General features: G+C 28.7%; 1 protein-coding gene across 5 annotated transcripts in view; it reads left to right on the top strand.

Annotated features, from left to right (window-relative positions):
* Window positions 1–23,230, top strand: part of LOC112687628 — a 196,635-nt gene that overhangs the window by 165,039 nt on the left and 8,366 nt on the right. The window lies entirely within an intron of this gene.

The following is a 23,230-nucleotide window of genomic DNA, read 5'->3' on the forward strand; positions in this document are numbered from 1 at the left end:
TGTATTACTTGATAATACAAATACTGGGGTTGGGATTTTAATGTCCTTAAAAATCGCGAAAAATGACCTTGCCTTAAAAAAATGCAAAAATGACTTAAAAAATTCAAAAAACGTCTTTAAAATATATTTAAAATGGCTTTTTAAAATTTTAAAAAAATACATTACATGTTCATACATATTTTATTATACTTCATATATTAATAAATAAAAAATTATTCTTTGTTGTTACACTAAATCACGAGAGCGTACCTCCTGTTGTTCCCCAATAAATTTTTCTAGATATACATATTTTTTTCTTATTCTTCAATTTGTTCTTTTCGTTGTATTCTATTTATATGCTTATATCTTGACATATGTTGTATTGTAAAACGTTTATCAAAGCAACTTTTACATTGCATACCTTACATAACAACACAAATCCGTCGATAGAAAAATTCTATGGTCAATAATTTGAAATTTAAAATCACCAAAAATGACTTAAAAACATCTAAAATGCCCTAAAAAATGAGAAAAATGATCTTAAAATCGAAAATTGTCAAAAAATTAGAAAAAAAAAAACGCAAAATTAAATTTCTTATATTAATTTAAAAATACCTAAAACTTATCTGTAACAAAACGAGCATCGTATAGAAAGCTTCAGAAAAAAATGCAGTGCATCGAAATCCCAGCCCTACTTATCACCTTCTGTAATGCTGATGATTTGAAAACATTCCGACCTTATTTCGCAATTTTATACTATTTATGGGCGTCCCCAGTGTGGTGGGGCAAGACGATCACTTACCTCCCCCTACAGTTTTATATTTGTTTTCCAAAACATTATCTGCAACGCGTCGATTTAGTAAACATAGATTATTTTAATGTAACATATATATTTTATGCAGAAGAAAACTATTGGATTATTTTATCTTATCATATACATTAAATATCTTATATTTGATGAAAAAAAATAATGTATAAATAAATCTTCATTTAATTTTTAAATTAAAGTTGCTCCCCTTCAAAAAAAAAAAAAATTCTGGGGAAGCCCATGATATTATTCTCAACAATAATGCAATTTAGTCGACTACATTTAATGAACATTTTACATTATTATGACTAATATCCTAAAAGAAATGTTTAAAGAATATTTTACTATTTTAAAATCTACTCTTACGATAAAAGTACGGCTCGTTTCCATCATAATCTTCAAATCTGTCTTCCGTTCCTACCAAATAACCCATAGGTATTCCAATATACCATGTATAATGAATAAAATATACAATATACCAATATAATGTCATAAGTAATTTTAATTTCCGAACCTACTACGTGTATTTTCAGGCTTGTTTGGCATACCGTTTTACTCGAAACTAAATTATCAATGATCAATCATTCGTATGCACACTTAAAATCGTCTCAAGACACGATAATGACGCGAAAGATTCCAACGCAAAGCGTTTATGCGCAACGTTACGGTACAAATAACTGTTAAACATCCCACACGTAATAATAATGTTGTTGATATAATACATACCTAATAATAATTATGTGTGCCTAAACGTGTTTATTCGTCGGATCGTTAATTATCGCCGTTATTCGGCAATAAACAACGACGATTCGGATTGAACGAGATCCGCACACGGATTGTAATATTAAATCCAATGGTCGTTTGACAGTGTAGAACGATGATGATGTTATTTATTATTGAAGTGAATTGAAACCTCTCCCTCGCACATCTGTACCTTCGACCTAGTTACCTATACGGTAAATTATGATGGTTATGTATGATGTACATAAAGTTTTTCCTATTGATACTTAAATAATACATTATCTTTCAATAACCCTTACCTCTGTTTTTATTCGTCACCGAGACCTCATTATTATTATTATTTATTAAACGCGGTTTAATCGTAACGATATTTTTTCTATCGTGAGACCCATTAAAAACGAAAACATAAAAGTTCCATTTTTCAATGGCATACGTATATAGACCGTATATACGACGGAGTTATTATACTTCGATAATATTTTAAATTTTCCCTCGGCTTTACCCGTAACTATTCTCATTCGAATTATATCCTCACCGTATGATTTGGCGACATACATTATTTGATGACACTATTGTTCAAGAAAAGCGATTATTTTTATTGTAAGACGAATCTCAATAGCTAAAATCAAATGATAATTTATTCAAGATTGGATATTTCAATTTGATAGTTGAATCCAATTTTTCAAACACGTTTAAGACATAATAATATTAAAACTATTTTAAAAACATGTATGAAATCAAAGAACCATTTGGATACACTAAATATAACTGACAAAGCGTTTAATAATATGTTCGAAATGCGATATCAAAATTAATTAATAAACAATATTTTTCCATACCTACACATTTTGTCAATTAAAACAATAATTTTTACTGTAAAATATCAAATACGCTTAAATGTTAAAATCAATAAAATCATAATATTACGTTTTACGACACATTTATTGTTCCATATATATCGATCATTATAATTATTTCCAAATAAATACAAACGTATTTTTACGAATTCCCAGTGCAACGTACTAATAATTATTTTCGGTGTAACTTTTCAACAAAAAAAAAAAAAAAATCTTAAAAGGTCGCTAAGGGTTTAAATTGCTTCAGTTAAAAGATTTTGAAATTCACTGCTGTACATTTTATAGCTGAAAAAAATTTATGTTTGATATGAACATGAGTAGTTACATTATTTTTTTTTTGTTGGAAAATAGCTTAATACAGCATATTAGAATATACTTGAAATCTTTCTCGTTCCGATCGAGATCAAGGAGCATAAAAACATAACCTATCACATAATTATTTTTAAAACTATAAGAAAATCGATTTCACGATTACAAGATATTGAAAAAAATGTAATATGTACAATTATTTGTTTGCTTTTCGGCTAAAAAAAAAAAAAAATATTAACATTTCATATACAGCAATAGAAGCATTCCATTATATTATCACCTCGTGACCTGGCTGAAGTGGTAACAATAATTGAATGGTAATACAAATCACATAAACATTAAAACGTTTTACGTTTGTACCTTGAATGCGAACAATAAGTACAGTGTTAATATGCAATTATGGTCTATAAGAATATTAAAAACATATAGATCCATAAATTGAAAATGTAAAAAAAATATATTTTGCTTAGATAATATTATTTATTAATTATTATTTTAGTTTACTTGATATTTTGAGCAAAAAGACATCCAATGACGGCACTTCGGCATTGGGTTTGGTGCATTTAACAGTTATGGATTAGATGAGGGCCATTAGATTAGATGATCCCAGGGCCACTGTCAATTGGCTAATTAGGTTCGGGAAAGATAATGAAAATTAAAATTTCCCCTTGGATTTGAAGTATGTAATCGGAGCATGGCGATAAAAACGTCCGTGAGGTGAATCGTAATTTTGGGAGTTAGACGCGTACTGCCGCAGAGGCAGACGTTATTAGGTCAAATCCCGGTGATTTTCATAATTGAAATTGTCGAATAAATGTTTTGATGTAATCTGGAGTAAATGAACTGGATGGTAGAGTCATTAAAAGCGGGATTTCTAGTGAGTCATTTATTTCGTTTTCTGTTGAAGGGTTAACACTATTATTCGAATAAAGAACTTTAGAAAAATGCACTCTAAATAATTTATCTTTTTTCCTTGTCGTCAATGGCTAAGATATCATGTAATCCATTAAGACAATATAACGATTAATTCCACTTATGCGTATGAATATTCATTGTGGGCATACAGTGAAAGCTATGGTCCCGGATTAAATAAATATTTCTTATTAGATCCCATTTGGTTTCCTGCTCACTCTACTGGACCAGAAGCGCTTGTAGTCGCGTCTAATCCTCGCGATATTATCAAGTATCAATCGGGTTCACTGTGAATAGATTTTCGTGATTGTACTACGACATAATGCTATTATTATGAAGCCTTGCACAGTTCATCGGTGAGCATCACGCGCAACCATCGTAGGATGGCACTACATTTATTTGATCCGAATCATTATTTACGATGATTGCAATTATCTGATACAAAACTATTCCGAAATAAGAACGTGTATTCGACGAATAATTATACGACCAATCATGGGTTTCAATTAAAAAACGGTTATTTTTCAATTTTCTAATACGATGGTAAAAAGTTTGGAAAAGACTATGGTCCATCATCAAACATATACCATCATTAAATAATGACAGCTAGAACAGGCGTGCGCGTCATACAGTTAATGCAGTACGTTATGCCTTATGTGCTTTTTTTATATTTTTATTTTTGTTTACAACATCGACAGCCAACGAAAGCAGTTCGTTCGATCTGTAACGATATGATATAGAATACGACCACACACGGATTCAAAAAACAATAGTTATACAAATAGTTTTAAAAAACCTATTCAGAACTGATATACGTTTTTTTTTTTTTTTTATCAATTCGTGGTTTCGCATTGGTTGCGAATCGTTGCGAACAAAAATATCTTCTGTATACTGACCAAGTCGAACAACCTTATATAAAATTACGATCATAAAACTCGGCACTCACTGAACTTATAAAATTGGTCTTAAATTAGAAAAAAATGACATTTTTCCACGGAGCACTTTTATATAATTGCAAAGTCGGTTCGTGGGAGTCGTGCACTCGTACGAACGATGTTTTATGAATTATAATTAGAATTTACGAACGATTGTTCATTCAGAACTCATTACAAAGCGTTTATAATGCTAACTGGAAAGTGAAATATGAGAAAAAGAGAAGAAAAATAATGTAGTGGTAGAATATAATTGGATTTATAATGATGATTAAATACATGATGTTTAAAATATTGTAGTAAATTAAATGCAAAATTATCGATAGTTAATACATTTTTAAACTTATCACTTTAAAAACATTTTAATACAGATTTTATTACACGAGTTTAAGGGATATTAAAAACATAATTATGTCTCTGACGCAAAATAAAGAAAGTAATATTAGGTCTAATGTTATAACATGAAACATAGAAGTTTACTTTATGTAAAAATTAAGAAAATTCGACATTGTTATTAAGTTAATTATACAAAGAATTTAAATCAAATCTTCTTCTACGAATTTCGAATGAGTTCAGTTTTAAGGATACTAGAATAGGATTATAGTTAGAATGAGACTCCTTAGAAGCGTGTGACAGTTATAATGAAGGAAACGTAAAAACGCATACTGAACAGCTTCTAGAGACTTTTTTAACCTTGCAAACATGGAGACTATATAAAGGGAAGAGAATTCTAAGTTAGATCGAATATAAGAATATTTGACTAGACGTAGAGTACGCACACCATTAAAAATTTTACAGTTCTTTTATAAATTCTATTAGTTTCAATACTTTACTTCTTATAAATGTAATGTTATTACTGAAGATTAATTTTTTTATCAAATAATTATCATTCAATTTTTAATAACTTGAACTTTTTTCCAGCTGAACACCATCGATATTATAAGTATAAGCAATAGAAGAATGTGATTGAGTGTAGAACATATATAAGATATTTCAAAAATAACACAAAATTTAAATCTGCTATAAATTAAATTAATTTCTTTTAAAAAAATACAAAAAAATATATCATTTTCTTCGGGAGAAGTTTTAGATTTAACAGTAAAAAACGATATCGCACATATGACCCTCCCTATAGGCGATTATTCTTTTCACAAAATTTACCATCACTTCATAACACATTTCCCCATCAAATTCATTGAGGACACAACGAATTCCTTGCTCGTTCCAAGACATTTCGAACATTTTTCTGGTAAACTCGTGACTAAGTATATCCCTATAAGAAAAAATCACACGGCGTCAAATCGCCAAATCGAGGTGGATAGCTTTGGTCACGTAACAAGATTAGTCTTACGGGAACTTCTAATACAGCAGAGGGATTTTTTCTCTTGAAATATAACAAATTGCGCCGTATTGTTATAACTATACAAGAATACCTACTGAGCTCAGTAATGTTCTTTGGCCTCATTTGGACCAAATAAACATAAAAAATGTTTGGTTTCAATTTGTTACAAATAAGAGTTATATGCCCAATATTGTTTTCACTGTTAAATCTTAACTTGTCCTAAAGAGGTGGTCCTGAGAATGATATTTTTTTTTTAAAAGAAATAAATTTAATTTATAGCAGATTTAAATCCTGCGTTCTTATTGAGACACCCTGTATTTACATTTACTAGCGTTAAGGGACAAATTATTGAGCTTACACCTGTTCGAAAGCAAATTAATGTAATGTTGTAAGAAATTAGAATCTGGATGTGATTTAATAATACTGTAAATTTTTAAGTCATTGACAAAAAAAAGCATTTTTGGGTGAGATACAGTAATATTGTTTAAATATAATAGAAATAGAATAGGAGCAAAATGAGAAATTTTTGGAATACCAGAAGTAACTTTGAATATTTTTGAATAACAATTTTTTATAACTAACAAATTTAACACGATGGGTACAATAAAAATATAGTGAAGATAGAAAAGAATTACGCATTTTATAGAAACATAGTTTGGAATGTAAAACATTGTGGTTGATGGTATCGAAAGTTTTGGGAAAATTGGTATGAATTACATCTACTTTGCGATTCAATGAAATAGCATTGAATAAATCTTCAGTAAGAATTAATAAACTTATGTTACTTGATATGGAATTAAAAAACTATGTTGTTCATTTATAATACAAGAATTAAGGTTAGACTTTATTTTCTAATTCTTCAAATTAATTAAGCTTGATTTATTGATTAATGATATATAAAACATTGAAATTGGTCTATAATTAAAAATGTTGAACGGATCAAGTCCCTTGTGTATCGGTAAAACTAAATTAGATTTCCAATAATCTGGGAAAACGACTGATTATAAAGAAAGATTAAATACATAAGAAAAAGTGGAGTTGCTATAACAAATTTACAGTGTACTAAGAAAATACTAAAAATTAAATCAGGACCTAAGCAAGTATAGTCACACAGAGATTTTAAGGATTCAAATACTTCAGACAAGGAAACACGATAAGATTTCAGAAGATTTAGTTTGGGACATAACGAATTAATAGGTGATAGAGTATAACGGATATTGCTAAGAGTATATGTTGTATGGAGTATAATATAAAGTATATATATATCTTTATATTATAAAGAGTATAAGAGATATAGCTACCTGTGTACCGTTCCTTATTCATATGTTAAACTTACAGCGGCAATCAATAAATATAATGCTATAAATTTAGATAAATATGAAATTGCTAGGATTTTTAATTCATATTTTACTAATGTTTGAGCTTATATTGATAATAATATTAATATGAATAATTTTTAAAAAAAAAAAAAAAAATGACTAATTAATTCAAAAATGATTGTTTCATAACTAACTCTTTTTAATTTAAGCAAATTGAACCCGTGAAATAAGTTACCTAATTAGTAAATGTAAAGAGCACTCCTTGTTCAATAAATGATCTTTTACTAAATTGTGACTACGAAAATTTGCTAATAATATATTAATACTGTTATCTACTACATTTAATAAGTGTTAATCTGAAGGAAAATTTCCAATGACTTACAAAATATCAATTATTTACCTCTATCAAAAAATGTCAACACCAAAAATTTTATTAACTATAGACCACTAACATAAACATTGACAATTTATAAACTACTTGAAACATGCATAGAAATAAGATTGATACAATTCAAGGATAAAAATTAATTCTTTGGTAAAATCAATTTGGATTTATGAATAATCTATTTACTACTGACCCATTTCAATATATCACAAAAATAATTTCCGATAAATTAAATGTAAAAATACAAGTAATAGGTGTGATTTTAGATCTAAAAAACATGTTTGATTCTGTTGACCATAATATCTTAATCAAAAAACTAGAATACTGAGGACTCATAGGTATTGAGCTAAAATTGTTCAAGCCATAACTTGCAAATTAGAATCAAATGGTTAAGTTAAAAGAGGTTAGGATAGGTAAAGAGTTACTTATAAAATATTCTATATCTCAGGTAATAGTACTGGGTCCTTTAATATTTATTATTTATATTAATGGGCTCTTATACCAAAATATTGATAGAAAAATGATACAGATGTTATATTTAGTAATGTATTAATTGTATTAATTTTTAATGTATTAAATAGTATTAAGAATAAAATTCTGACTTAAACAATATTAAACCCTGGTTGGATTAATTATTAATATATTAAGATAATTATTATCTTTAAAGATTAATTTTAATAAATCCTCATTTTTACGGTTCAAAATTAATACTAGTCATAATCCGGAGTTTAATAAATGTTTACAACAAAATAACTCTGGTACACTTGGCGTTAGATATTTTTGTTGTTCCGCTACTAAAAAGGTAAACTCAAATATAAGGTACTGTATCTTGACGACCGTTTAAAGTGCAATATATCGATAAACTAATACATAACTTAATAAGAAAATTTTTCATTTTTTTTTTTTTTAAACAATAAAAATATTCCAAGTGATTAACTTAAAAATTATAGTGTTTAATTTAAAACTAATCCACGAGACTTTTATAATACTATTACTATCTTCTTGATACCATTGTAAATAATTGTAATTATAGTTTATAATATAAATAATAAGACAAATGTTATTGTTAAGATTTGTATTATATATATTTTATCTATTTGCTTTACTATAGATATAAACTGATATTTCTTTGTTTGCAAATTCAATTTAGCACTCGTGTATTGGAAAATTAATTAATTCCTTTGAACTTTCATCTCCACACAGATATAGGTAACCCACTCTCTTTAGCTGTAACGATATTTATGTTTTATATAAAAATGTTGTAGGTTGGAATTGTATTTAATAAATAAATAAATAACAAAACAGATTCGATTGCAGAGTTCCTATGGAGTTTTACCTTTTACAATGTACTTAAATATTTTAACATTAAAACAATATATATTTCTGCGTACCAAGTAAAATCAATATTTATAAAAACAGGTTTCGGTAAATATGACATTATAATAATTATTATTATTGCATAACTTTTTAAATGTTACTATGATATTAAACATTGATTAGTATTATTACTATTAGAACCGGTATACTCAATAATAAGTGAATACTGAGTACTATCTTCTATATTGGTTAGTTTTATTTTAGCGATTTTTTTTTTTTTATTAATTCATAAGTACAAATTCACTGTAAATCGGTTTCCGTTGTTGGAAAGTAAAAATATCTAGGTAATAAAATATGTCATGATAAGAAATGAATAAATCGTATAACATAACGGCTGTTGTAACCGACGTCTCAGATCTGTGAGCTGCGTGGCTCGAACTCCACATGAGATTCAGAATATCGTTTTAATCTTTTTTAGAATTAACTATAGCTGCGTACGTGGTCCATTCGTTTTTACTTTTCGGAATCACACATTCATCGTATAATTTATTTGTTATAGTCATCTCCACTCCGTCTAAATATAGTCAAACTATTGGACATTTTCCAAACCTCAGGGTCCTAATGAGGGTACGAGCTTGAAATAATAATTGTTATTTGGGTTTTAAGATTTTTAAATCCGTAACTGTTAATGATTCTTTCGTAATTATTATAATCAACCGTCAGCATTCCGCACTATTTCATAGTCCATACTTATGTATATTTGCATGTTTTTTGGCCCGAAGTTAACAAACCGAGATGGTAATTAGGATGCGTTTCCGTAGAAACCATCATCATTTTTCTTTCACAGATATTACGCAGATATTCTTGCTGCTCCAATAAAAAACTAAACATAATTTAAACTTTTGTTTAAGAAACTTAAAAACCTTATTGTCTCACATAAGAAAAAAAATTTGTATTTGTCGTGTATTGGTGTATTAGTTATACCACGTTCCAAAATCCAAGGACTAACGAAAATTAAAACTACAACCACATAATTTAATATAACCTAATCTAAGTGGTCGATTAAACTTCATAATCAACCTACACATATACTTATGAATTGTCGGAGCTGAAAATATTATTTATTTAACAACTTAATTAAAACCAAAGCTAATTGCCAACACTATATTATACGTAGGTTGCCACAAGACATATCACATACCGATCATATAAATATATGCACAGTGTTCGAATAAGATAATTTATTTTTTATCTCGATACAAATATAAAAATATATCATTTTTTTTACATTTTTTTTTTTTTTAATTAGTGAAAAACTAACATTATAGTTTGTAATATTATTTTATTTGCTTTTGCTTCACAGCATTAGAATAAATTTATATAGCTCTAACACAGATTATGAATATGTTAAAAAAATTATTTTAGGATTTTTAAATTATTATTTAACAGTGTTGGGATTTATCTAGATAGATTTTTTTGTCATCTTTTATCTTATCTAGATAAATAACGCTAAGTCATCTAATTACTTATCTAAGATAAATTTTTTACTTATCTAGATAAATGTCTATATTCTTGTCAAGATTAAAGTTATTTTTATTTTTGCACGGAGACGAATCCAACAAATTAGAGATCATCAAAATCGGTCCAGCCGTTCTTGAATTATAAATTCTGTAAATAACCTGACTTTCTTTTATACATATAGATTTTGTATTCATAATCATAATTCGTGCATTGTTAATAAGTAATTATTATTTCTTGGTATGACATTTTTTTGTATTTTTATGTTGGGAAAATATTTTTGGTATTTTTTAACTTACTTTCTTATTTTTACATGGAAGTTCCAAATATAGTAGGTATTTGATTTTAGTATACACGTGTAACTCATACGTTGATAGTCATTATTTCACTCTTGGAACCCGTAAAGTCGTAACTACTTATAGAATAATGAAAATCATCAAATTAATATTATATGGAGAACAATATTGTTAACTTAAAATATTTTTTTATGTATTCTGTATTCATCCTGATAGAGCAATTTTTTTTTTTTTTTTATGTAACATTTTAGTGATTAACTAAATTAATTAAAGATTTAATTATCATTAAATATTTTACACTATATATAAATACTGTTTAATGGTACACTACATTACTACAATAAACATTAAACATCTATAACTTTATAAGTAACTATTGATAATAATGATTATAATTGAGTCTTCATTGATATTATTAGAATATGAAATATTGACCAAAAAATAACATTTTTTGAAAATATCTTTTTTTTTATCTATATAAAAATGAAATTATCTTTTATCTTTATCTAGATCAATTTTGCATTATCTATTCCCAACACTGTTATTTAATAATGAAACAATGAATAAAGAACAGGTAAAAATGTATAACATATTTTTAAAATAATAATATATTAATATTAATAATGTTATAAAAATATCAATTGCGTTATAATTATAAATAGTTAAAATATAAATTAAATATTTACCGTTTAACATTAAATTTATGATTATCAATAAAACCAGTCCCACACGACTGGTGTACTCGGCGAATAATCGTCAGTCCCTATGCTAAACAAGTGGCGTTGGAGATGTTCTGCCGAGTATGGCGGTTATTTTTTAGCCGATCGTCCATCAAAGTAACGTGTCGTATGGCATAGCAAGTAATGTCACAAGTAGCGCGCATCCAGTACGTTACTTTGTATCAAAAAAATGTGAGAAATAGATTTAACGTAAACTAAACTAATAAAACAGTAATATGACAAACGGCATGTTACGTCGGCGTCGGTCAAACGCAACGCGTTTCAATTTTATACCACGTGCTTTATGGTTCTAATGACAAGCGCTTGGAAATGGTTTTAATTTATTCATTACACCTATTCATTTTTAAAAGTTTGAAAATTGTAATTGTTTCATTATGTGAGATTTCGATAAACATTTTTTTCAAATCGAAGCCAACCCATGTATTTATAACCACAGTATTTGGGACTGTAGCAACGAACGCGCAATCGATAATAATCGGGAAAAGATTTTATGAACAACAATGCATATTATATTGATTATAATTCCACTTGATGGACATTTCGTACGTAAATATTGTTTTTATCGATTGTTTTATTCTATTAGATTGTTCGAAATCGCTCTGGGTATGCACGCAATTCTTTAAACGCATCAAAAACACCGATTAACTTTTCGATTATTTTTCCACAACCGATGAACCCCGTACGGTCTTTTTTTATCACTCACGTGGTTGTCATCGATTAAATTCACTAATGCTACGACACTTTCGTCGTTCGATGTAGAAGAAGACGTATTGACAATCAGTTCTACTGGTCACTAGACGCGTTGGTAGACACGTAATTTGGTTGTTGCGCGTTTGCTGCATCACTAGTCTTGCTACACGTTAATTCGGCGAGCGCTCGACCTTACTAGGCATGTCTCACTCGTCGTTTCTCATCGGTTGTCGGTAAATGTGACACGAGTCGAAGGAATTATAAAACAATCGCGTTTATTGATCGGCAAGTGTACGAGAGACGTGCAAGAGCTGTCTAATCGTTATGTGAAAACACTCGCCGAACATACGGCAATACGATCCTCGCAAAGTACACGTTGTCTAGTGGGACCGGCTTAACACATAAGGCAAATGTTGTTGATAATTATTTATGTGCTAAAAATTGCAAGCGTCTATTCTTAGAACAGTACATTTTCATTTTTTATTTATAAACGATGAACATTATACCTACAGGCATGCAATGGGGAAAAACATTATCTCTATTTATACATTTTTGCAAATCGTATTATTTATATTTTATAACTTACAAACATTGATTAAGAATTTAAATAAAAATTTAAAAATTTTTATTTGCGAGATTCTGATGATTTTGATCAATAAAAAATGTATCTAGATGAATTTATGTGGAGTAGCAAAATATTCATCTAAGATTGATGTTTAGATACCTTGTGAATGTTTGTCTAAATAAGATAAAAGATAAAAAATAATATCTAGTCTAGATAATCTAGATAATTCATTTTTATAAATACTATTATGTATGTCTAAAAAAGTTCGAACACTGCATGCACATATTTTTATAAAGAAAAAAATACATTTGAATATTTTGAAAAAGTAATAATAATAATAGTAATAACAAAATAGTATTTAAGAGAGGAGGGAAAAAACTATATTCTGTGGGAATGTCTGTATACTTTAGTTGAGATGAAAAAAAAAATAAATTATTATAAATGTGAAAAAGTAACAATCAAGTATAAAATAGAAATAAACTACATAAACATTTCTACAGTAAATGAATACGTCTAAAAATAATACATTTTTTTTTTTTTGAAACAAATGACATTTTGTAACCATCTGTTCGATAATATCAATTGTAAATAATAATTTGTGAATTTGTAATCATAAGATTAAAATTTAAGGTATTATAAAATTGAATTTAACATTGGAGCTAATAACATGAAAATTACAGCTAAATGTATTTATAAATCAAAATGAAAAATTTATAATTATTTTTTCAACAAACTAATGAATACGAGTAGTATTACAAATTTTGTAACACTACACAAATATTCACGTTTAATACAATAGTAAATATTACGGTCACTGTTGTCATAATAATAACTTCTTATTTGATTTTAAGAAAATAATAAGTATACACTTTAATTTTGTTGACTTTAACTGCAGATAAACACAGTGCTAATATTTAAAATACGTTTTCCTAGCAGCTCGAGAAGAAAAAACGAATGCGTACAGTAAAATTATTCGTGTACTATTCGAGTGTTTTTTTTTCAACCCACAAGCGGAATGGACAGCTCTTTTTATCCATTCTAATCGGTTACTCGCTATTTATATTTGTAATTTATAACTTCTAACGTCCGAATCTTTCTTAATTTGTCCGATGTATGAATAGCGAGGTCGTCCTGCTGTTCTCTGTCCTTTCATCATACCTCCTATTCTTATATTGTATAACTCTTCGGGGTATGTCTAAGTGCACGTCCGATCGTTTTCCATCGTCTACCTTTAATGACGTCCATCAAGAAACGTTTTTCTCGGAATTTTTCATATAATTCCTTGTTTGTTTTTCGTTCTACCCAGCTTACTCGTTATTATTCGATTACTTTTTCAATATTTGAAATCTATTTGAAGAGAGTGATGCGTGCCTCTCAAATGCGTGTTGTGAAACAATTTTAAGTTATATCGAATAAAAACTTATCTTCAAAGCACAACAGATTTAGCCCGGTATATCGAACAACGTATTGTAAGAATAACATCACATTTGTAAAATACCAATCAGTGAAAAGTTTAAGTCTGTAAAATAATTTTTCGGGTACAATATTTTCGATCGTAGTTTTAAATCTACTGGGAAATTACAAAAACATCTACCGCATTTAAGCGTAGGTATCATATATTTTCAACATCCGATATAAAAACACTTAAGAGTAACATTTGATTTTCAGACTTAACTCTATTTTTTTTTCTCCTGGTACCAGAAAAACAGTTACACGTAGAATAAAAGACAAAAAAAGCAAAATAAGTATATTACAAATATTATTGTAAGCCCGATCGGTCCTTTCGAAATTGAAAAGAAATAAAATAAAATAATAAGCTGGCACAACAAAAATTTGCTCGATTTCAACTGCACAGTAAACAAAACCACGAATTTGATTTGTCCGTAGCAATGACGATGACGCTATTTACTGTTCGATACACATTTTCACTTCATTGAGTTATTTAATTGTTCTTACGTATATTTGTTAACCTAAAGTGTTCAAACTATAATTACACGCGCTGTGAAATCGGAACAATACAACGGAACGCGTCTGTACGCATGAGCTTTTATAAATTGATAAAATGTCGTTACGATTCGCATAGTGTGGTGATGGAACGGGTACTCTTTCGAAATTCGTTGATAAATTATTGATAAAAATAACAGCACTTACTGTGAAATCCGTTGCTGTTCAGTACCATCCCGAATCGTCTTTATTTCTCTGCAAACCATATGTTACGCCGTGTACACTAAAATTACACATTTGCCTACGTTAAAAAAGTGCTTCTCAAACTTTTCGATGATTTGGTTTCTTTAATTTAATATAAAATTATTATGGCTCTCAAATGATTAAGATGTAGACATTTTTTGCCATCAAAATCGTTGAAATAATTGAACATTTGTTTCTTGACTACAACGCGATAGGAACATTCTACGCGATTATCAATTATTTTATCAGACCCATACTTATAGTGTACGTGTGCTTTCGGATGATTGTTCTATAAACCTAAAAACTTTATACATGCATACTTCAAATATTTAAAGGGTTTTGGGTACACTATTAAAGCCTTGGGTCATTAGTGCGCAACGGAATCCTCTGTGATATATGTGGCAAACGGTTTAACATTATACGAACGTAATATCCTATATCCTAAATAATAATAATAGTACTCTGAAGACCAAAGGTGTGCATAGCAATTATTAATGCAGATGTTCTAAAAATATAATAATTTTAACACGATATTATATAGTCAATGGCCTATAATATTATTCGCGTGCTCGAACCATGTCAAAGATCCGAAGGGATATTTTCGACGCTGACCTTAGATTCTGTCTATTGAATAGGCGCTTTCAAATTTAAAAACAAAGCACAAAAGAGTATTTTACATATAATCAAAGATGTTTGACCCTTGCATGGGTGTTCGATCACCCCACTATTAGTGTTTGATGTTAAGATAACACGTTATGAATTAACAATCCAACGAGCGGATTGTGTGTAAACGGTAACTAGCCGCAACGTAAGCTGCAATTAAACATTCATCATCTATTATTAAAGATATTTAAATAAAAGCAGCACAGCACGAACATAATGTTCTACTACCATCGGACTATGGTTAGGTACTGACACAATGATTTTCTACTTTTTATAATTGCCCCTTTGTACTGCCGAATTATAACACGGCGATTATATTGCATGCGTAATCAGGACATATTCGTGCAGTAGGTACACAAAACGTATAACGTACACTTTTAATGCACCTAATGTTAGGTTAGTAAGTTTGTTTTATCGGAGTCCGCAAAAGTAGGTACTGATTTGACGAGAGTTAAAAAGTTATTAGAATCTTGTACGTATACGTATAGAGTTATATGCATGCGGTCCAACGAATGAGCGAATAGTTATGATTTGCGTTGTACCCTCGTCGAAAACACCAAAAGGTAAAATGGCGAGTTCCAATTATTTTGAAACACTATATTGCGCGTGATATATACGGACACTGCCCCGCACGCGATCGCGGAGCTGGCGAATCAATTAATTAGAATAACGAAAATGTTGGATTTCATGAGGTCGTTATTTTCCACGCCACCGATAAAAAATATTTATTCCCACGCATCGGGACTACGCCTAATTGACAAGGTGATTGACGACACATAAAAATACACCGATTAACCTGTTTTTGGCCCGCGTATGATTTTTTATAATAATAAGTGGACACGGGCACATAATAATACGCACTTGGACAATCAATAAATCAACATATCAGACCTTGCAACGTGGTACGTAGTATTTGACGTAGGTAGTACGCGAGGAGGACGCAACACCCGCATGCGTTGTTTTTTCCTTAACGTAATGATTTTCAACATTTTTCGATTTATATCACCTTTGGTCGGTGGAATCGAACACTGCGTCGCTTTAAAATTAAAAAACATAATATAACTATCTTAACTGTATACTTTGGAATGCATATATTAATAATGTTAATATACCGACTTTTAGACAGCCTCTATTATTTAGGGAACCAAGGCTCAATGTGTGTTGTCCGAAATTGGAAGTGTGCACTACGGCAATGTTTCCCAACTTCTTTTACCCGCGGAACCTTAGCAGGAGATTGAACGTTTTGAGGAACCCCAATATTTTTTCTATAATATTAATACAGACATATGTTTTGTATACTTAAATGAGTGGGTTACCGGACACTTCCGGCACAAGAATGTCATTAGTATAAAAAAAACAAGACGTCTTTAACATTTTATTTTGTTTATTACTATGACAATATTATAAATGTACATATCAAGCTTAAAATTTAATATTTATCTCTCATTACCTCTAAGATAGATTCAATGAGAAGATTGGAATCTTTTTATAACTGTTTTTTAAATTTGGAGTTATTCCTGAAAGTTAGATTCGTAAGTCCGAAGCCGCGTTCAGTTGATTTTGAAACTTATTCTTAGTCTTTGTATACGTCGAAAAGCTACAAACTACGCACCACACATCGGGAAATGTGTCAATTCCAGTTTTATATTGAGTTCTATGTTCAAATCAAAATATTGCTAATTAATTTATATTTTCCCAAATTTCTCACGGAGCCCTTCGCTCAAGTTCACGGAACCCTTAGGTTCCGCGGAACACCAGTTGGAAAACACTGCACTACGGATTCAAGAGTGGTACACACCTATTAAATACTAATAAATATGACTACTATGAAGGTGTTTTACGGGAGGTCAATTTAAGGGAGACAGTTGATGAGGTCTTAAATATATCTATTACATTTTAAATTATATATCTCACATTGAAATAGATAATTTGTAAATAGTTTTCAGATTTGTACCAGACATAAGTATATTTTCGGTAAAAAAATAACAACAGATTGGTAGTTACCTAATGATAATGTGCAATTTGATTATTAAAAAAGAATTATTACCAAAAATTATTACTTACCTTACTTCCATTAATCCAAGAAGAGGAAAAGAAAAACAATTATGGAATTTTCAAAAAAAAAAAAATCAAAATAAAGAAAATCTACATTATAATCTCGTAATGTATTTATCGAGAAAACGTATTTAGGCAGCAAATCTGCGTTCGGTAGACCTATTTGTGTTGTTAGTTTAAATATTAGGGTAAACAGACCAATTATAGAAAACTTAAAGGCAAGACCACATCACTTTTGGTTTCTCATCGATTTTATACAACATTTTAATTTTTAATGTTTATTATCATAACTGCAAAACATTTTAATTTAAACATCATAAAAAAATCAACGACAAAACACAGATCTGGGTCTTCCGTTTAATTTGAACGATGGATAACTTTAATATTAAAACTAAACACACAAACATTTAATTAGTTTTGCCGAACTCAGATTTGTTATATTGTTCGTTTGTAATACAAAGACAACGCATGCACGGGTGTAATATCCTTTTGATGCGAAACGAAACAAACGCAGATTCGATACATAAATAAAAGTATAATAATAGTAGTAATAATAATATGTACAGTGTTATTTAAACACTGCACGCGCGTGTTATAAATTATGATTCGTTCTAAAATTTAACGCGTCGTACATTAATCACGATGCACTTTAATTTTTTTCGTTTTCCTACAACTGCCTATAACAACTTATATTGTTGTTTATGAGCGTTTCGGTTAGTTATGATAAATCAAAAAATATATATATTTATCACATAATGAATAAGTAAAGATGTGACTAACAAATACTTGTATCACTGTGTGTACACGAAAAAGTTCTTTGCGCTATTATTAATATTTCATCGATAGAGTCAACCATTGATAAACTATGGGAGCAAACGTTTAAGAGTTGTCGTATTCTTCCAGTACATCATTGGACGTGTAAGTAAATACTGTGTGACTATGTGTCTGCAAGTGAACCGTTCGAGAATTATATATTTTTATCGTTTTTAACATTTGATTTAATTAAATTCGAACAGTTTTACATAATTTGTAAAATCATTGTCGGTTTAGTTTTACATAATGCAGTATGAACTAAATTTATGGAGGTGGCAGATTTATGTTGACCAAATTGATCCGCGGGGTCATTGTCCCCCACAACACCATTCATACACACATCATACTAACATAATTATTAGTAATTTATATTAAAATATCACTAAAACACAAATTTAAAGTAAATATATTTTAATACAGATAAATACATTATTTATTTTTATTTAAATATTATATTAAAAATGTATGCTTTTGAGATACACCAAAATTATTTATTATTTTATATTTATTATTTTTTATGAATAGATCTCTCTCAATATTAATAACTGACAAATCTGTAAATTTTGCTTGTCCCAAGTCAATTCTTTGTTCAGCATATAGACGAAAATGACCTTCTGCAAGTAGCCGAGCTTATAGGAATAGTTAAACCTACTTGAATAAATTTAAACAAGTATGGAAAAACATCTTCAGTCAAACTACTTTCTTTATTCCAAATATATCAAAATTAAATTTCTAATTTGTATACAATTTCTTGACAGTAACATTTCTGCTTTCAATAATTTATACAACATGCGGAAATCTTCACGTGATTATTTTATTTACAAACCTTTATTACATTTATCACAATAATATATTATATAGATGGTTTTTAGGTATTTAAAATTATTATGAATTCAATTAATGAGTTATTATAATTTAGTTTATAAATAACTTAACCTTTTTAAAAATCCATTTTTATAAAGTGGTCTAATGAGTTAGCTAAAACTAAACATTCATCCGAAAAAAACGGTAGTTTAAATGTACAACAATATCAATTATTTGAAAATAAATGATTTACCAATGCTCTTTGTCAATTGTTCTACATTACAACTCAATTCCTGCTTCAGCTAAGGTCTCGAGATTATAACTTTGCAAGTGATTTGGTTCTAGGTGTTTACGTTTATATTTTTTTTCTAAGTTGGTAAGAGTAAAACTATTAATACTTAGGTATTAAAATTAAAAGTATCTTATTTCTAGATACATGAAATTTATCTATAAACTGCATTGTGTGAAATTGAGCCGAGGTAGAGTTATTTTGTTTGAAAACAGTCAAGAATAAATAATGCACTAATTTTTTATTTGTGTAATTACCTATTATTACGTATACATTTTCGGTATCATGCTTTTTTTTTATATTTTATATCATAACTTATAATAAAAATTAAATACTTCCTAAATAATTAAAAAAATAAAATTTTAATTATTTTTATATATTATTTATATATATATATATATATATATATATATATATATATGTATACAATGTCATACATTAAGCGAATTTAACTTTTTTTTTTTTTGATTTTCATAGCTAACGAAATTGACATGGGTAGCGATATGATAAGAAATGTATGATAAGAAAAGTGGGTAGCGAGTCAAAAAGGTTGAAATTTATTGTACTAAACCACGAGTACTTAAATATAGTTTTACTAATTAATATTCTATTTTGAAACTTAAAAAAAAATTGATCCACAAAGGTTAAATTTAAATTAATTTTTATATTCTGTGTAAAATGTAAATATATTTGTTTTACATTGTTTGGGAACACCACTAGTTTTAGATTGGTATATTGTAGCGTTTTTACCAGCTGACAGTATTTAGCGAGAAAAAAAGCACTTAAAAAAAATCTTCATTCACTACACACTTAGAATCTAAAATATTTATATATTATACGCAATTGAATTAATATTATTATTTATTAAAATTTATACTGAATAGTTAATAGACAATACACATATTGTAATATATTAATAAACTTACAAAATAAAAATAATAATAATATTAATAATAAAATACATATGTAATCTATTGTTTTTTTTATTTTTTTTACGTTTAACTGTTATTTCCAATTCAGATGTATACATTTTTTAAGTTAGATGAATTATGAAATTCGATGTATATTTTGTATATTATAAACATACATCTGTAATCAATTTCCTTTTTTTTTTAAAAAGTTTGTTTGTACTTATTAAAACTGAAATACGAAGTCGAAAAATATTACATATTTATAGAGTCGTGATTTTATTAACTTTGTATATACCTGATGATACATTTTTAATTCTAAAGCGGTCGTACATTACACATATAACTATACTCCAGACTACGCTTCATTTATTTGTATATTTATTTATACTTATTTCTATTTGCTATTTATGCATGACAAATTAAAATTTAGAGCATAAAAGAATAAAAACATCAAAAAAATTGACATTTATTTTTCTGAACCGACTGACAAGATATTACTACTAACCAAAATTTATCGTTTTATAATTAAGGTTACGATTGCTAAATTTTTAAAGTTAATCAGTTTCAAAACTAGTAAATTTCTGTTACGGTTCTGGTCCTTGGTTAAAATGCTTTTTTTCAATATAATTGGGACGATTTTTAACACAATAAATCAAAAATATTCAGTAAAATCATACCAATTCATAAAAATCGATTTTGATCCTTGATTCTCATAATTTTCTTGAGCAAGACTGATCCAATCAGATAAACGTTTATAGGTTCGAGTAGTTTAGAACAATAGATCCCGACTTTTTGGTGTTTTTACATACTCTTAAGTCATCAAATTTGATACTCTGATGTGTAATTTTTTATGTTTTGAATTAAAAAATAACCACAACATTAAATTTTTCGTAAAAAGAAATTATTAATCTGATAGCGAAAAAAGAAAACTTATTAGAGGAAGTGAATTATCTGTGGAGGGGCAACCTGGTTGAAAGGCCGTGACGGGACCACGGCGAGTCGCCAGGTATTGCCCGCTCACGGGCGATCGCTGGTACATTACGATGCGACGGTACACTTAGTAGTAAATTAATTAAATAAAAAGGAAAAAGAGTAGTACCGAAAAGATTCACGTGATGAACAAGTAAAAAAATAAATGGTAAGAAAATGTTGCTGGTGAAAAAATGATTAATAATCCACATGATACCCCATAATAACGAAAAATGGTAATAATAATGATACGCTTATCGGGCGTACACAGAAAATTGTAATGAATTGATAACGATAGTTATACATGGAACGTATTACATAATAGCACGACAACGCCCATTGTATAATACATGATCAACCCAGAGGCGGAATAAGGGATTTTTACGCATGAGGAAAATATTAAAATTACGCTCTATTAAAGACCAATAATCAAATATTCTTTTCGAGAATTTTTTTCTAATAATTTACTATTATACAATCATACTTATTGAGTTTTAACCTAATACCAGTATTTAACAAAGTTAAAAATATTAAATTATTTGTTAATAATTACAAAAATCACACCCTTTAAAATTGTACGCCCGAGGATGGATCTCCATCCCCGTCTTTCGTCCCTTATTTCCGGCTCTGGATCAACTTAATCTCTATGTTGTGATTCGTGCTGGTGACGTGATGATTGGCCATTTTCTCTAACTTTCTAGCCATTTTCTTCGATTAATCCATTTTAAAATAATTGATATTTCATAATTAACAATAAGGTTATAGCCTTTGTTAAATTTCCTGTAATTTAAGGTACTGCAAAGTTCTGTACGGTATAATACCAGTATATTACGGAATTATAAAAATAAAAATAAAATACCGTATTTAAACATCTCTATCCGTACGAAGCACAACACGCGTTGGCACCAAACGCAGTCCGTGGGTCGACGATAGTCGAGGACTGTTCGTGTAGCTAATCACCGGCGAAGATAGACCGTTTCAGGCAAAGATATCGACATTTAGCACACGGACAGCTTATCGTACAACAACAATCTGAGAGTAGTCTTACATTTCTTCGAATGTTTCGCAGTGCCCGCAGTGTGTAGAATCTCACAAAGCTTTTAACATTCTAAGCCCAAAGTTTTAGATTTAGTGTTGGAGAAAAAAATGCTATACATTTGGTCGTTACACAGTACAACCGTAAAATTTGTTTAACATCGATACTGAGTTAGCGAAAATCAATAAATATTTTATACATTTTGAGTTAGCCGAAAATTTGCTTAAGGCTGTATATTTTCCGGTCCCTTGTGATTCTCTTTTAAAAGGATTTCTCTGTACCGTATTTTAAATAATCATACACTTATTGTAAGGCTATGTTAGCTACCCAGTGCCAACTCGAACATTTTTCAACATCCGGAAGCGCTGATAAATCGTCTAATTCGAATTACTATTTCGAGTGGTTTTGAAAATGTTAAGTATTAAATACAAATATAATAATCGTTTACACTCGAACAGTGACCGTGATCTATTTTTTTAAATTATAAAAATTGTAATTCATAACGAAACAAAAAGTTATTGGACTACACTTGGCAGTAAAGTAATAATTAAACCATTTACAGTAACAATACATTAATAGTTACTAATAAATGGATACAGCACTAAAAAATAAGATGAAAAAAATGAACGAATAAGTAATTTGTAAAATAATTATGAGTTGTATAAATTGAAATTTCTCACGGATCGGGATGGCCGTTCCAAACGTATTTTCATTAATTACGACATTAATATTAATTAATTTTAAAAGTATTAAATTTAGATTATTAATTTTCTTTGAAACCAAGCCATGTGCA

This window comes from Sipha flava, unplaced genomic scaffold, assembly GCF_003268045.1.
Source record: "Sipha flava isolate LNK unplaced genomic scaffold, YSA_version1 35a_pilon_pilon, whole genome shotgun sequence".
NCBI lineage: Eukaryota > Metazoa > Arthropoda > Insecta > Hemiptera > Aphididae > Sipha > Sipha flava.